The sequence below is a fragment of the Hyalella azteca genome, unplaced genomic scaffold (genome assembly GCF_000764305.2).
Source record: "Hyalella azteca isolate HAZT.00-mixed unplaced genomic scaffold, Hazt_2.0.2 contig7219, whole genome shotgun sequence".
Taxonomy (NCBI): domain Eukaryota; kingdom Metazoa; phylum Arthropoda; class Malacostraca; order Amphipoda; family Hyalellidae; genus Hyalella; species Hyalella azteca.
The window spans coordinates 49,219-65,324 of NW_025937347.1; the positions used below are offsets into that span (position 1 = coordinate 49,219).

A 16,106-nucleotide genomic window follows, 5' to 3' on the forward strand; every position below is an offset into this window, starting at 1 on the left:
GCTCAGCTGATACAATAATTAATTCCGATTTCTGAAATCTCAAAATTTAATGTCGAGACTGATGAATAAAACTGGCACATAACTGAATAAATAAATGACATGCAACTAAATAAATGATTCACAGCTAATTCATAGTGAATGAACAAACATTATGGTCGACCCTCTACCGCCGTATGTCACTCTCCGGGAACATACGTAACTTTCAACTTAAATCACACGTAAACTATTGAGTGTAGCAACCTGAGGACGTTTGTACGTAACAGAGAACATTTTAAAGTTGTCGTACGTGGCGGCAACCATCAGTGCAAGTCATTTTGCGCTTACTTTTGTCTTGCGCTCCTTTTGGCAAGTAGGCTTATGACAATATTGCTCCGGTTACTCATGTCAGGCGGTTAAGAGTTTAACAAGTTTACTTGTTTGAGGCGAACGAACAGGGAAGAGAGTTTTCAGTTATTCAGTAAGCCATCACCAGCATTACAAATGCTGTGTTCCAGACCTTGTTCGCGATAAGCGAGTCCGTGATGAGGAATAGATGGAGTATATAATAAGTATTTAAGTATTTATATTGTAATTGTTTGGAAACCATTCCACATTCTTACTGCTAATCGGTTTCCTAAAAAGCTAGCAAACCGGCGAAGATCCGCAAATGATTCTTTTCAGCGGTATATGAAGTGTGATATTGCGAGGATTACTCTACATCAATTTCATTCTTGCATTGTGAAATATCGATTATCTTTCGGAACATGCATGGTGACACTAAAAAATAAATCCTATGACCAAGTGATTGCGGCAAAAGCGCAATATAACGAGACAAATAGAATGTAACCGCCGAATTCATACTTCACCCTAAAGAGTCACTGACCATCCTAGGGAATGGTCTTCACGTTTACTGCACTGGCAATTCATACAAAGGCATGGCCAATGAAGCTTGAGCAAACACAGAAGAGTTTAATTCCAGTTTACAAAATAGGTGTTAGAAAAAACACGCCCCAAGCCACTATAACATTTATGGTTCTAATGCCTTTGGTGGGAATTATTTAATTATTTTGGATATGGCTGCAAAAGATTAAAATATCATTACGTATAGTGAGAAATCCTAAAAGAATGAAGTCAGACAACTAATAATATGACAAACGATCAGCGTCTCCGCACTGTAGCGTACTGGGTCTGTGCAGATAGCAAAAGTGAAACTCTGTGACGTAGCGACACCGAAAACTACTCAGATGAACAAATGCTACAATAAATGCATCTAAGCTGCGGTTACACAGGGTTGTTTTATTTTCATAACGCATCATATCCCTTCGACGTCAAAGTACATTTTCATTGGCTGCTCTGATCATTTGAGCCCGCCTTGGTCAACGACGGCTTCTCCGATCACCTGCACCTGACCTGATCAACTGCGGCTTCTTTGATCACCTGTGGCTGCCCAGGTCACCAACGTCTTCCTCTATCACCTGCGGCATCCTTGATCACCAACGTCTTCCTTGATCACCAAAGTCTTCCTTGATCACCTGTGGCTTCTTTGATCACCTGCGGCTTCTTTGATCACCTGCAGCTGCCTTGATCACCTGCGGCTTCCTTGATCACCTGCGACTTCTTTGATCACCTGCGACTACCTTGATCACCAGGCGTCTCTAGCTCCCATACAAACAGTCGCAAGTGAGCGATGCTCGGACTATCAATGCACTTCTAAACGAAGCTTCTGAAAGCTTAGGTGTTTAAGGCCGAGTTTAACGGACTTTGTGTCGACACAATTCAGCACTCAAACGTATCGACTGCGATCAATATTATTGGAGCAACAACAGAACAGAGCTTCATCTTTATAAGATTCTAAATATTTAAATTTATTTGGAATCCGATATAGTTTGTATCATAATGCTTCGCGAACAGGAAGCATTACTCGTTTAAAACGAATCACTGCCTTTAGTTAGATGAATCCACATCGCTGCTAATTCATTTTCTTATTTTTTACCTTGATCGCAGAGAAAAGTTTAAATATTGTGGGCACAATTATTTATCTAAATTTTAGTAATTAAATGGCTCGCACATCTTCTCAAGCGAATATTTTCTTGGCGCTGATGTATAATAGTCAAATTTTTGTTACGGATGATCACTACTTCTCGTTTTTTGCGTTTGAAGTATTTCGATAAAGACGGACTCCAATTCAGTCTGCATACTTATGGAGCAGTTGCATCTGATAAGAGATCCAAGGTATCAATTAAGCTTTGCTCTACTACGCGCCGAACCGTACTGGATCAGCTACAAATTAGGCGATCCCATAAGGAACTTATGCCTAATTGATGAGATTTGGTATACAATTGCGTCCCCAATCAACGCAGCGATTTCTTATCGCTTGTCCACACTGGAAAAACTCAGTTATTTTCTAGTCTTTAGTCGCAGGGTTGCTCATCATGTTGTTGAGGAGGTAAAAACAAGCGTAGCATTTATGATGGGCACCGCCATTAGTCATGGCTATTGTCGCCGCACGCGGCCAAGACTATCGCTTCTTGAAGCGCTCCGACTGAATCAGAAGCAGCAGCTCAGCCTTATAAATAAATAAAAAACATGAACCATCAGCTGCATGAAGAGGCCTCTAGCTGAAAAGACTTGGCACTTATCCTGGATAAGTTATTTTGACTACCTCATAATTTTGCAGCTCACCTCAAGCCAAACTCAGATCTCGATAACCAGCGATCGAATCTTACATCTACAAGCGGGTTTTCAATAACAAGAGCTAAGAGCCACTTTATTTTTTTCAATCGATCTATATCGGTGCTCCCTTTATTTAATATAAATTCTTTTAGAGGATAAGAATTTAGTAGGCCCAATGTATTCTTTAATTCTTACCTGAGTCACTTATGGCGGTTAAATCATTTAAGAATTACAAAGGACATAGAGAAATATCAATTAAGTTCAAGGGAAAACACGAGTAAAGAGTCTTGGACGGTGTTGATATAAATTTGAAACGACGTAATGTATTCCAAAGGATTACTGGCCAAAAAACCGACTGCGTTAGTACTTGTAATGCTTGAAAAATGATATTGAATGTTGAATGAAAACATTTATCAAACACTGCCTCCTTGTCATAAACTTCACATAATTCGAGAATGTTTCTTTCATGCTTCCACGGTACAGCGGGAAACATGACTCTTATGCACAGAATATTAAATATGTTTCACTATGACGTAATATTTAATTTGATATATATTTTTTTTAGTTTGGATAAGCTTCAGAACGATTGCAAGCAATACTTCATCTACATTTCGGTTTTCGGTTTAATATTAATTGTTGCCTAACGATGCATAGGATTATTATGCAAAGACAAGAATGATATGCAGCTGTTTAGACCGAATCGAATTGAGGTTTAGCTATGGTTGAGTATTGCATTATTTTTTGTAGGTGATTTTTATTCTATCGCGATGTATGAATGAATACCAAATGAATTCAGGAATGGCTGAGGTTTTATATCTAAAATTGATAATTTCTAATTTCGCATGTTATCGAATATTGGGGTCAAGTTTGTTCATATATTATAATGCATAAATTGCGCGAGAAATAAACAAACACACATAAAAAAATGTCGGTGCATCGATAATAAAAAATTTAGTCTCTCATTTTGGGAGCTAGAGTCTAGTTCTGCAAGCGCTTAGATAGGCTGTAGATTTTTAAATTTGTCCAAAAGATCCCTCGGCCAATATTGTCTGTACTACACCGAATTTGTATATATTTTCCACAGCAGGTAGTCGGTGAGCGGTCGCCCCACGTTCGCCCGACGGTCGCCCCACGGTCGCCCGACTGTCGGCCAACTTTCGAGTGGTGCACATGTTGCTTAAAATTTCAACAGGGAAGACGAATGGCAGGAAGTCATCGCATTTGGCTAGTGGTGGCCTCGTCTGTATGCAAGTGCGCCTCGTTCTAATTAAACTCTAATACATAGTAATGGAGATTGCAATCATAGACTTTACTGGATTTCATCTGCAATAATATGCAAAAGGGCCTTTAGGGAGCATTCCTGGGCGGCTTTCATTATCCCGTAGTGAAGTGATAGTTGAGGTGTTAATGGTGAGTAGGATAGTTGAGGTATTGGTGAGTAGGATAGTTGAGGTGTTGATGGTGAGTAGGATAGTTGAGGTGTTAATGGTGAGTTGGATAGTTGAGGTGTTAATGGTGAGTAGGATAGTTGAGGTGTTGATGGTGAGTATAGGATAGTTGAAGTGTTGATGGTGAGTAGGATAGTTGAGGTATTGGTGAGTAAGATTGTTGCATGAGGTGTTAATGGTGAGTAGGATAGTTGAGGTGTTGATTGTGATTAGGATAGTTGAGGTGATGGTGAGCAGGATAGTTGAGGTGTTAAGGGTGAGAAGGATAGTTCTCAGCTGAATAAGATAGCTCTCCTATCTAATTTAACTCGCAAGTGAAACGCTACATTTCAATAATATCCAACAATTCAATGAGAAACTCAATGCATTTATTGGGTGGTTAAGATCTGGTCAAAGTTCTGGTGGGACTGTGAACACGAGTTTAAATCTAGTGTTTTTGATAGAACCTATTTTTTTAGTTCTCTCTATTTTTTAAACTATGCTCACTTCTCTCGTGGTACTGTAACTTAATTAAATGTGAAGCTGATTATGCCAATCTTTGCTTCAACGTGATAGTGAAAGAAGCCAGAGCAGTTCTAATGGACGAATGCTTTTGATTTCATTCAAAACTCTATCTAAATTATCTAACTTGTGTTCAAAATGTACACATTATTTCGCTTGGCACTCTGTTGCGGAGTGAATAGTATTTATCAATATAATGTCAGAGGTTTGAAAGGGTTGTACCATAATTAATCAATGCTGGGGACATTTTTTACTCACTTGATTTCAGCTGTTACCATCACAGAGTCGAGAAATGTAACATGTATCTCTGAGGCAAAAAAGTGGGTCATGTTATATACAAAACTATAAAGAACTACAAATGAAATAATTCCATCCTGATTTGAGTTTAGAGCTGACTCCTGCGTTGGAATAATTTTAGAGATTATTATTTTTGGCGCATTTTCTCATTTATGGAAAAAATGCACTATTGTGCTCGCCATGTCCGTCTGTCCGTTCGTCCGTCTGTCCATCCGTCTGTCCGTCCGTGACTTCACGTTTTCGTTGACGGCGAAATGCTCTCTCTGTCGTTCACTGCAGTGAGTACTGAGTTATATTTTTTATGTGAAACAGTTCATCAAACATCAAATGTATTTGTTTTAAAAAATCTATTATTTTTGTTACGATTATAGAGTTTATTTTAAAACTACGATTTTCTTTCATTACCGTATTCCATATATTTTAATAATGGTCATAGTATTATTCGTATTTTGTTCGTTCTATTTTTTAAACCATATCAATGGAACTCAAAATTAGCGTGCGCATTGCTGTATTACAGCGTCGGTATGCAGCTGTGGAAATGAAATTGCCTGAATAATCATAACAATTTTAGATGATATGAGAAATATTATATTCCCACATTATATTCAATCCACTGGACTAAAGTAATTCTCAGCAGATTATTGCCTTGGAATTAAAAAACTGATAGTTTTTGCTGTGAATTTTTTGCTGATGGGTTTAAGTGCCATAAATCAATAAATAAAATGCAAATTTAGGTCAAAAATGACGTTGTCAAATTTCAATCTACTTCTGTCGCATTCCCAAACTTTTATCAATCTTCCAAGTCTTTACTAGGCATCAAGTCTTTACTAGGCATCATTTTATTTCTCTCGTTTGAAGAGGAAGTTGGTCATTGCAGAGCTTGTGTGAAAGTTTAGATTCTCGCCGTGTTTGCTTCAGACTCCTAGCTTGAGTCTATATAGCAGGAATCATTTATAAGTAAGTATAAGTAAGTAAGTATAAGTATGCCCAATAGACTTAAAATGCGCCATATCTACAGACATATTCATAGTTATATAGAAATGCGTTCGATTGAGATATTTATGCTCAAACAACCATGTATACATTTTGATTATATTTGTTTATTTGCATTTATAAATCGTCGGATTATTCACGAAGCTCCTTGGAGATGAGTTACAATTCAGAGAACTCGAATCAATTGGCAATTATTGTCGAAAATAGACTCAAAACACGCCATATCTAATCTAATTATCGCGAACTAACTTCTGCAAAATGGACATCATTTGCAGGTGAATAAATTTGTCTCAAACCCTCGTAAGGTTAAAAAATATAACTCAGTACTCACTGCAGTGAGTGACAGAGAGCGCATTTTCTCGTCGACGAAAACGTGAAGTCACGTACGGACAGACAGACGGACGGACATGACGAGCACAATAAGGCATTTTTTCCATAAATGAGAAAATGCGCTAAAACTAAGCAACAATGTCTCCGTTAAAATTGTCTGGCGTTTCGTGAAGATTGCAAACAAATTCGTCTCGGGTGTAACAGACGAGCGGACCGATGAGCGCGCCAAGCGTCGGATCCCGTCGGTGTCTGCCGCGCGCTGCCTGACGACCTCCTGAGCAACGACCGGTAATGGACTCGTGAAAAAATGAGCATGCGATTGGTATGCGACAAGAGCTTTATCTCCGACACCCATGGTAAATAATTACTGACTTACGCGACCTCAAATGAGATGCGCGCCAGAAAATACAGCACTAAATGAGCACTAAATCTGTTGCAGAGAAAGAAGAAATAGTTGCGCGTTTTTATTAGCTCTCTTAATGAGACATTGACAAGGTGAAATTGTCAACAGACATGGAAAGAGTATGCAGATAATATCTAAATTAGAAGTGAATGAGTTTGGAAACGTTTGACAATTATGGTGCTCATGGACGGGACTCTGATTTAATCTTTTCCTCTAACCTCGCTGATTTATGTTTCCATCTTTAAACTCCATTTGGTTAATTGGATCAAGAAGCTGTGATAGATTAGGGCATTATTATCATCGGTAACGTTTGTGTTGAATTTTGTACTTTTAATTTATTTAATTTAATTTTTGCATGCAGTTTGTTGACTTCAGCCCCACAGTTCAGGTAGGGAATTAATCTAACAAGAGTCCATGGCATCAAGCGTTAGCACCTCTGCAGAGCTGGCTTCTATATCGAGCATTCCCCAGGTCAGCGCTGTTAATGAATTCTTCTTATTAACGCATTTTCTCATTTATGAAAAAATGCGCTATTGTGCTCGTCATGTCCGTCTGTCTGTCCGTCCGTGACTTCACGTTTTGGTCGACGAGAAAATGCGCTCTCAGTCACTCACTGCAGTGAGTACTGAGTTATATTTTTTTGTTTTGCCTATACAGCATTAATTCCCGCCGGCCAACAAAATGCTGTCACTGAACACCCTGATGTAAATATACTCCTCGCGTATATTTTCCCGACCCTGTTTGGCCCAACAAAAAACTTAAACGCATGACTCAATTAATTTCTAAGAGATTTATGAATTATTTCAGTGCATATAGCATTTTTAAATTTAATAGCAGCTCAGACAAAATTTGATGATTCTCAAAATGTCTTTAAATATAATTTGATGTATTTCTCACTTTATTTTGTGCAATTTTGTAAAGTGATCATAACGGAGCATGTGTAGATGTCTGTAATAGTTGTAGATATTCCACTTACAAATACTCTCGTACAAAGGATATATCAAATAACTATAGTTTATGCATGGGTTGTAACGTGAACTACTTTTATATATGAAAAATCTGACGTCATTAATTACTTTTATTTGGGCTTAAAAAAGGAAATTTTTGGGAATGTTTCATTGAAGACCTCAATGCCGTACGTAAATCTTGCCATACTCACCTATCTTTTTAGAAAAATTGCCGTAAAACGATGACCGGCATTTTATTGGCCAGCCGGATGTGAAAAGAAACACCGTGTAGCCGTTTTTAGCGCATTTTCTCATTTATGAAAAAAAATGCACTATTGTGCTCGCCATGTCCGTCCGTCTGTCCGTCTGTCTGTCCGTCCGTGACTTTATGTTTTCGTCGATGAGAAAATGCGCTCTCTGTCACTCACTGCAGTGAGTACTGAGTTATATTTTTTTACCATTTAACGAAGGAAAACCGTACTAAATTTGAAAAAAATGGCGAAATCATTTATTTAGTTTGACTTGGCCGTAGGCCACTTGAATACCGGTCAGACCGATTTTTCACCGCTATTTCAAACTGTGGTGTATATGGGATGGACTTTCCCCTCGGATTAGTATTTTAAAATTCAGTAATTAGTAAAGATAATAATGTAAAAATCAGAATTCTTAATTTTCATTTTGTGTGTGGGTTTCGTTACTCATCAAATAGTTCCACTTTTTAGATTGCCACTGCAGTGCTTTTCTAGTGGAAAAGTGGCAAGCATCATGTTAGTCCACAAAAAAGTGTGGGCCTAATTATTATTATTTCATATTTCTCATTTGAGTATGCACGGTAGTAGATATTCAAGTGGCAAATAATATCATGTTTAAAAATTCACGGAAAAATGCATGGTCAGAAATATTTTTTTGCCAGTCAAGTGATCTATTTTCACTATGCCTGGGGTGCCGACGTGCGCACTGTTTTTCATTTAGGTTCATCCATCTCAGAGCTTGTTTCTGCTAACAAATTACAAATAAACAATCGTTATGGCGAAAACTCACACAAATTCTTTTATTTTCGCTTAGGGTGCATCACATGAAACATGTTAGTTATTTATTTTGAGCAGAAATTATCTATCTAAATATCTCATTGAGATGAAGATGATCGTTATCAAGCTTGAGTGGATGAAAATTAGTTTTATTTTTTTCCTATTTCACGCAGGGAATTACATTTTTAGAGGCTACTGTACACGGGCGGATGTTGATTGTCGAATGATTGACAAAACCAGCAGTAGCAGTTGGAATGACCGCTTAAGCCCTCATTCAGTTGTAAAATAATCCCATTTTAATATTGAAGGTGAGATTTCCACATATGTTGACAACACGTTGGGCATTTACCGCCGCTTGATAATCTTGATTATTGGAGTTTTGGTCAGCGTGCAGGTGGAATTGTTTAGTTCAACTACACTACACCATTTACTGGGACCGAGGTTTAATGCCACTATGCATAATGTGGCATTATTATATGTGGCATTATAATGCCACATTATGAATAACCGCATAGTGGCAGGTTACCATACAAACTACTTCTGCAACCGACATCATACTGGGTACAGATGAGCTATACTGGCACATCTCAGTGAAGTACGCAAATAATGTACGCCACACACTGTAAGGTACCACCATACAGCGCGGTCATGCCACACTGTAAGGTACCGCCACACAGCGCGGTCATGCTACACTGTAAGGTACCACCATACAGCGCGGTCATGCCACACTGTAAGGTACCGCCACACAGCGCGGTCATGCCACACTGTAAGGTACCGCCACATCACTCCGGTCTCATGTCACGCGCGCGGCCAGTCTCGCTCATGGCAGTCTGGTGATAAGTGCCCTGCTGTGTCGCTAGCTCGTCTCGCACCTGCCATGCTTAGGGTGTCTTATTGCACGCTATAAATCCCACTCAGTATCAACACTCCCCACTCTTATTGGACGATATAATTCCCACTCAGTATCAGCACTCCACTCGACAGAGCACAGTTCATGGTGAGTGGAAATGAACACCGTCGATTCCATGATAGTTTCAATTCGAAAAGAAGGTGAATTTTAAGTTATAACTGTGTCTTGTCACGTGCTGGTTATAATGGATTGATGTGATGATTTAATCATATTTAATTATTTGGAAATATGTGTATTAATTTTAGATTTTGAATCAAACTTTGAGATTGACAACAAATTATGTTTTGTGTCCCTGTAGAGTTGATTTGGCGCACTGGAACCAAAATCGTTTGCATGAACTATTTGGCGCTCGTTATCAGATGAAATATACCTATCTTTCATAATCGTTGAAACAATTCATTTGTGAGCAGCATTCCATTGATAATGCGAATAATTTAAACAGTTTTTTGGAACTCTGAACAAGTAGCCGAAATTTCAACACGCATTAGGAAAAAAGAAACTTTTACAAGCCTACGGGGTTTACTCAGAGATTCTCAATTCGCACATAAAGTTTCTTTGACAACGTTTTGCGACGCACCTGAACCCAAGGCATCGATCTTGCTCACTCTCATGATACGTATATTGAATATTTAAATAACGGGTGAAATATACATAATTATACTTCTAATTCTTCGAAAACTTGGCTTCTATTCGAATTAATGTTGCTTCTGAGAGTTCGTTAATGAAATTAAAAAATTGATATTTTATTATGTTATGTGTAGCAAGACTTTTTTAACGGTGAGGATAACTGAACAATTTTTTAATATTTTTATTTCCAATTTTGAATATTACTTGCTTCATAGCGAACTGTGTATGCATCACCAATTTAATAAAAAAATTTCACTGTCTAACCAATGAAATGAGAGCAACTTTCTCCACTCGAATATTCTAGTACAAATATTTAATTTTCTCTGAATTAATTTTTTATGAGTAGTCTTTAAAGTTAATATATTATTAACATATAGCTCGCGTTGCACCGCACATTGTAGTCAATGGTCGGCGTTTTGCATGATATTTTTCGCAAGTCACGGACTCACGTACGTGTTTCAAAGCTTCAATAACATACATTGAAGTCTCCGAAGTACTTCTGCATATCAAAGAATTACAGGAACGAAATATCACATCTTCGACACAATTGACGATAGATTATTATAATTTATTATAATAACACGAGGATGTAATTAAGCCGTAGTTGACAGTAAGATTATATTTCCGAATCAAATAATGTGCGCACTCTACTGAAATAGCGTCCAGCAGAAAAAAAAAACACAATTTTCACAGAAAGTATACTAACGAACTAATTTATTCATTTATATACATAAAATTCTAAAAAAACATAAAATACATAATACATGTACATAAAAATAAAATTCTAAAATCATCTATAGCTACTTAATTCTTTTAACCATCCTTAATAAATTTCTTGCCGTATCACACTTGCAAGTCAGAGGTTGACCGTTTGAAGGAAGAACATTTCCGCGGCGTCAGCAGAAAAGGAGAAGTCGTACGTGTGCCTGCATTAATGTGATGGCGGGTGGAGAGTGCGAGCGCACGCTAACCAATCTATAATACTGGGGAATTTGAAACCGTTTTTCGCCATCCAAATAATTAATTCAAGAAAATCCTTGCATAAATAAGTTATTCACAAAATTTCAGTCAACGATCAGGTACCTCAACTTCGAATGGCTTTCAAATGTGCACTTAAAAATTAAAATTTTAAAAGTCATGAATTTGATCATTTACACACTTCAGCAATCCAAGTGAGACAACAGCAATTTCCTGGAAATTTTCAGTTCCATTTTAGGCTTCGCTTCATCGTATTCCGTCGAGCTTGTGTTTCATTGTTTGATGTAAATCGCCTACGGGCTGCGTTTCGCAGTCTGCTGAAAAAATTGTGTACAGGTTACGTAAATTTGGTCGTGAAGTTTGAAGTACCAGGGGGATTTTCAGGACGGTGATTTGTTGGAGGTAAGGACTTTGCAAAGACTTTGCTAGTCGACTTTTATCCTGAAGGATTCATTTCAGTATTCTCATCCAAGGCCTCGGTTCCACGTTAAACAATCGGATTTATATTGGGCATCCTTCCTTCTTATCCATTGAAGGGATTTTTCATTCTCGAACGGCGTTTTCTATGTTTTCGTTTTCTGGAATGTCGATCGTCAGACGAAGCCTTAATTTTTTCACCAGTCGACTCGCTTTCAGAAGAAGTTTCTTTTACGAATGTTGACGACGTTTTAGATTCATTTTCAGTTTTCTTGCTTTTATGTTCTTCTTTTATACTCTCTTCCTTTAGTTTTTTACTGTTTTCTCCAATTATTGTTGCCGTTTTGTTGAGAGCGAATTTTTTCAGGCCTGGCGATTCTTTTATTTTGGATTGAACTTACTTAGTGACATTCCCGATTGGAGTTATTTTCGCTTCGGTTTTATTTTCCTTCTGAGTCGTCACTCCATTGATGCTCTTAATTTCTTTGATTCGAGTGAGATTCTTATTGGGACTTGCAATCAAGGTTTGCTTTTTAAATTTTTCTCCGCCGTCTTTTAGTATCGTCAATGTTTTGGCTTAAATTTTCTCGCCTCCATGTTTCAGTGGTGTCTCTCGAATTGTCTTGTTCTTGAGCGCCCCGTCGACGGTGACTTAATTATTTATATTTGTCACGATAGTTTTGGGATCACTCTTCGATACGTGGGTGGAAATTTCGGGATCCTCTTACCACTCGTCCAAAGAATCAAGCCAGAATTATGAGGCTGGCTTTTAGGTCAAATTAGCATTTTAACTAACCTATTGATCGGTGGCATTAAGCGTCGTGTTCTTCTCAGCCAAAATACTCATGGTTTCGTGAGTCATGGCGCCTTGTGTTTAGGGCTTCACCTTCATGAAAGAGTTCTTCGCTGTAGCAGGCGGAGTTTCGGGCACGGGTATGAGCTCAAGGTAGAAGCCTTCACTATTTGCCGATGGTATTGACGGAAACAAAAGGTAAACTATACCCTTTTATTCTTTTTGCACACACTTCATGAATACTAATGTTGATAGTGTGAGCTAATTTTCTTCATTCTGTAAGTTCAAGGCGACGGTTGATACAAAACTCTATTTAGTACGGTAGATGCCCCGAAGTGAAGTTTCAAAGATGAATAATGCTACTTCATAATCGTAAACGTTCGTGAATCTGTCGTAGTTCCTAGTGACGACTAAAGTTACTCGTTTCTTCAATTCTTCATCTTTCAGCTGAAGTTCCAAATTTTGGACGCTGGCAGCCTGATCTCGTTACCCGGATTTCTGGAGCATCAAATTATTTTCCACAACTTCATTTGATGTCGAGGTGTTTCCTCGCACACTGGCAACCGAAATTTAGGTTCGTTGAGTTGGACCAGCTGGAAACGAATGATTTAGACGGCTAAGTGGAGTGTGCCACACTCCCTACAATGAACAAACTTCTTTCATATCGCCATTAGCTTTAGATTGCTGCTGGTACGACTGCAGCAAATTGGTCCAGGACAACGATAACTGCAACAAATTCAGTAGTATTAAGATGAGGATAATCAAGAAGCATACTTTCTCTTCTTTTGTCACTGCCATTGAGGCGGCATTCAGTCGAACTCTTGCTGGATGAAATTTCGGTTCTTCTATCGGGGGCTTGGTTTTGGGATGATTGAAGTGACGAAAGCGTTGACCGAGTTCAAGTTTTCAAAAACTAAAGCACTTTTGGAACTATATTCCACCTTCGGCCTTCTTTCACAGAAATAATTTTCAAACGCAAGAACTGCAAATTTTCTCTTTTAACCGTCACGACGCCAGATGAGCTAAGTTCGATCGTATTCAAGCTACCGCAGCAATTTGGTATGTCATGTAAATCTGTAACCTCCTTTTGAAGGGAACTCGAATTTAAGATTACTTGTTGTTCTGAAAATTTAAACTTGGTTCCTTTTTATCATTGAGGTTTCCTAGATACGGCAATTTTATTTTAATTTTTTTTGCAGGCTAGAAATGAAAACGCAACCAAAACGGAGTCCCAAACAAGGAGAGGCAAATTGGTTTCTTGTGTTTGGCACTGTAATAAAATTAAGATATGTGATGTTGTATTGTTGAAAGCGCAGTCTCATTTGTTCACTTTATTTATTTATGCAAACTTACGCTCCTATTGCGAATCATCTGTACTTTGCATATTTTATATTATGTATTATATAGTTATAAATTATATTAATATATTTATAGTTATTTTATATAATGTGAATCTCAACGGTTTAGACCAAAGCTAAATGACGGATTTTTGATAAATCCACGAATGTGCAATCATAGAATTTAAAATTTTTATTTTCAGAAATAATTTGGATATGATCGGAAAGCACACAAATAGTTCCGTAAATGCGCACGAATGTAACAAATAATTTATTTTATTGATCGAGCTATAGAGGAGCTATAGGGTTGCAGTTAATCCATTAGGAAGATGTGCTTCTATCAATATTAATCGAATACTAGCTCGTTTATAATCTAAATAGATCACAAATAGCAGAGTGTAAACTTTTGGTGACCATTATTAAGCGTGAATGAGTCGTACGTTCGTAACGTATTCAAGTTAGGACGGTCATCAAAACTTACGCTAATTATTTCATCATATTTAAAAACTAAAACGTCAAAGAAGCTATTGAAAAAAACTATTTGATTCAAAATTAGTCGGAAAAAAATGAATGTTTATTAACATTGAAGACTAATTAGTGATTACATTAAGATTATTTCCTGTTTTAGCTAAATTCTGGCTGCTACGTAGCTATGCAACTTGGAAAACGTTCATAAAAGTCACCATTAACGACAATTGTTACAGCCGATCAATAGATTATTCAAGGAACGTTCAATTCAACTATGCGCTCCAGTAAAGCGAGGTTGGATCATAAGTAGACTCATTTTCGCGAGTATAAGAACCATCATTACGCATCGCTAAGGAAGTGAGAGGCCGTCGTAGGAGCGGTTTTCTTCTTACGCCAGTTTTTCGGGGCGTTTCAGGTCTGGAGTGTGGACGCTTATCGGTCAGTCGCGTTTCAGGTCTCCTTGGTCTGTTTCAATCCATGGCAGGTTGAGGGAGCGGGCTAACAGGTGTAAAAGTTAGATTTTTTCAATTAATAGTGATTCTGAAAATGATGTTGGGCGAATCTCCCAGATTTGCTTAAGTCGAAATAACGGTCGAATGTTAAAGTTTTACTTGACTTGTATATTCATTCTAGATTACACAGGTGTTTAAACGTGCATCAAAATATCAGTTATTATCAACAATAATTAATCGATCCTTCTAATTTCAAACTAAGACTCTCGAACTCGTTGCTTTGTCATTATTACTTAATAATGGGAAACAAAATTTTCTATTGCGGCATAAACGCACTATTTCCCATCAATATAACTAAGATTGATCTCACTTGAGGGACATAAACTAAAAGTTTGCTCGTTAGAAAATGCCTGTCAACATTCTGCATCTTCGAAAACATAGAATAATTAAAAAAATACGCATGTGTTGTTTTGTGCAGAAAATTTGAGTTACATTTGGTCCATCAGCGTTTTTTGGACACGGAAGTTCCATCTCAGTTATCCTGGCGCATCCTGTATCTACCGTGCAGGCCAGCACGAATACCAGTCGAGGATTTAAGAATAGCTCCCAGCGACGCTTGCTAATTCAGGACCAATGGTAGATTTGTATCGTTGCCTATAGAGCCTTGAGCTCTGCATTAATATTATAGGATGATATCAATAATCATACTTGATGAACAGCCAGCCTTCATAAGCCGGCCAAGAAGAAGTCAACATTTAAATGATCTATATTGCTGTCGACCTTGAGCGGCTTGTATATATACCTATCACTCGATCTGCCTAGATTTTTATTTAGGTATGGAGGTGACGTCGGAGCCACCAAGACTATAAATATAAATCTTCCATAGGTCTCACAAGCTATGTTCCACCACTCAATTTATTCATGAGCTGCCCAGCATTGACATGACAGGTGGATGTGTCCAGCTCCGCCATGACAGCTAGACGTGCTTGGTTATTATGGTAGTAATATTGAGGCGACGCTCGCTGACCACTATAAAGAGGCACGGAGAAATGTTCCATGTCTTCTTTGATCTTTAACTTGATTTATTATGATTTAGATTTATTAACGATGCAGACCTTGGATATTTCGACTGATTTCATTGTGTAGTGATTTCCTATTGCAAAATATTGCGCACGTTCACAGTGAGTGACAGAGAGCGCATTTTCTCGTCGACGAAAACGTGAAGTCACTTACAGACGGACGGACAGACAGACGGACATCACGAGCACAATAGCGCCTTTTTTCCATAAATGAGAAAATGCGCTAAAAATGCAATTTTTAAGGAAGCATATGTAAAAGCACGTAACCATTGATACTCGTATCTTTCATTAATTGAAGTCAAAACGTGTGATCGTTATACTATTTCGCAATACTGCGCATGCAGACATAGTAGAAACGAGTCAAATTTTTATTTATGTTTATCGGAGAATAGTTTATATTTTGAGTTAGCGAGAAAAATTATTCAATCATTGAAAGTCAATCAATT

At 37.8% G+C, this 16,106-nt stretch overlaps 1 protein-coding gene across 2 annotated transcripts in view; it reads left to right on the forward strand.

Annotated features, from left to right (window-relative positions):
- The first annotated feature begins 9,428 nt into the window (after positions 1-9,428).
- The window catches only part of LOC108677890 (putative uncharacterized protein DDB_G0277255), a 50,312-nt gene continuing 43,634 nt past the window's right edge, over positions 9,429-16,106 (forward strand). For both annotated transcript variants that reach the window (XM_018166194.2, XM_047881156.1), the window contains exon 1: positions 9,429-9,596. The gene's annotated coding sequence lies outside the window, so the exon portion shown is untranslated. The remainder of the gene's footprint in view (positions 9,597-16,106) is intronic.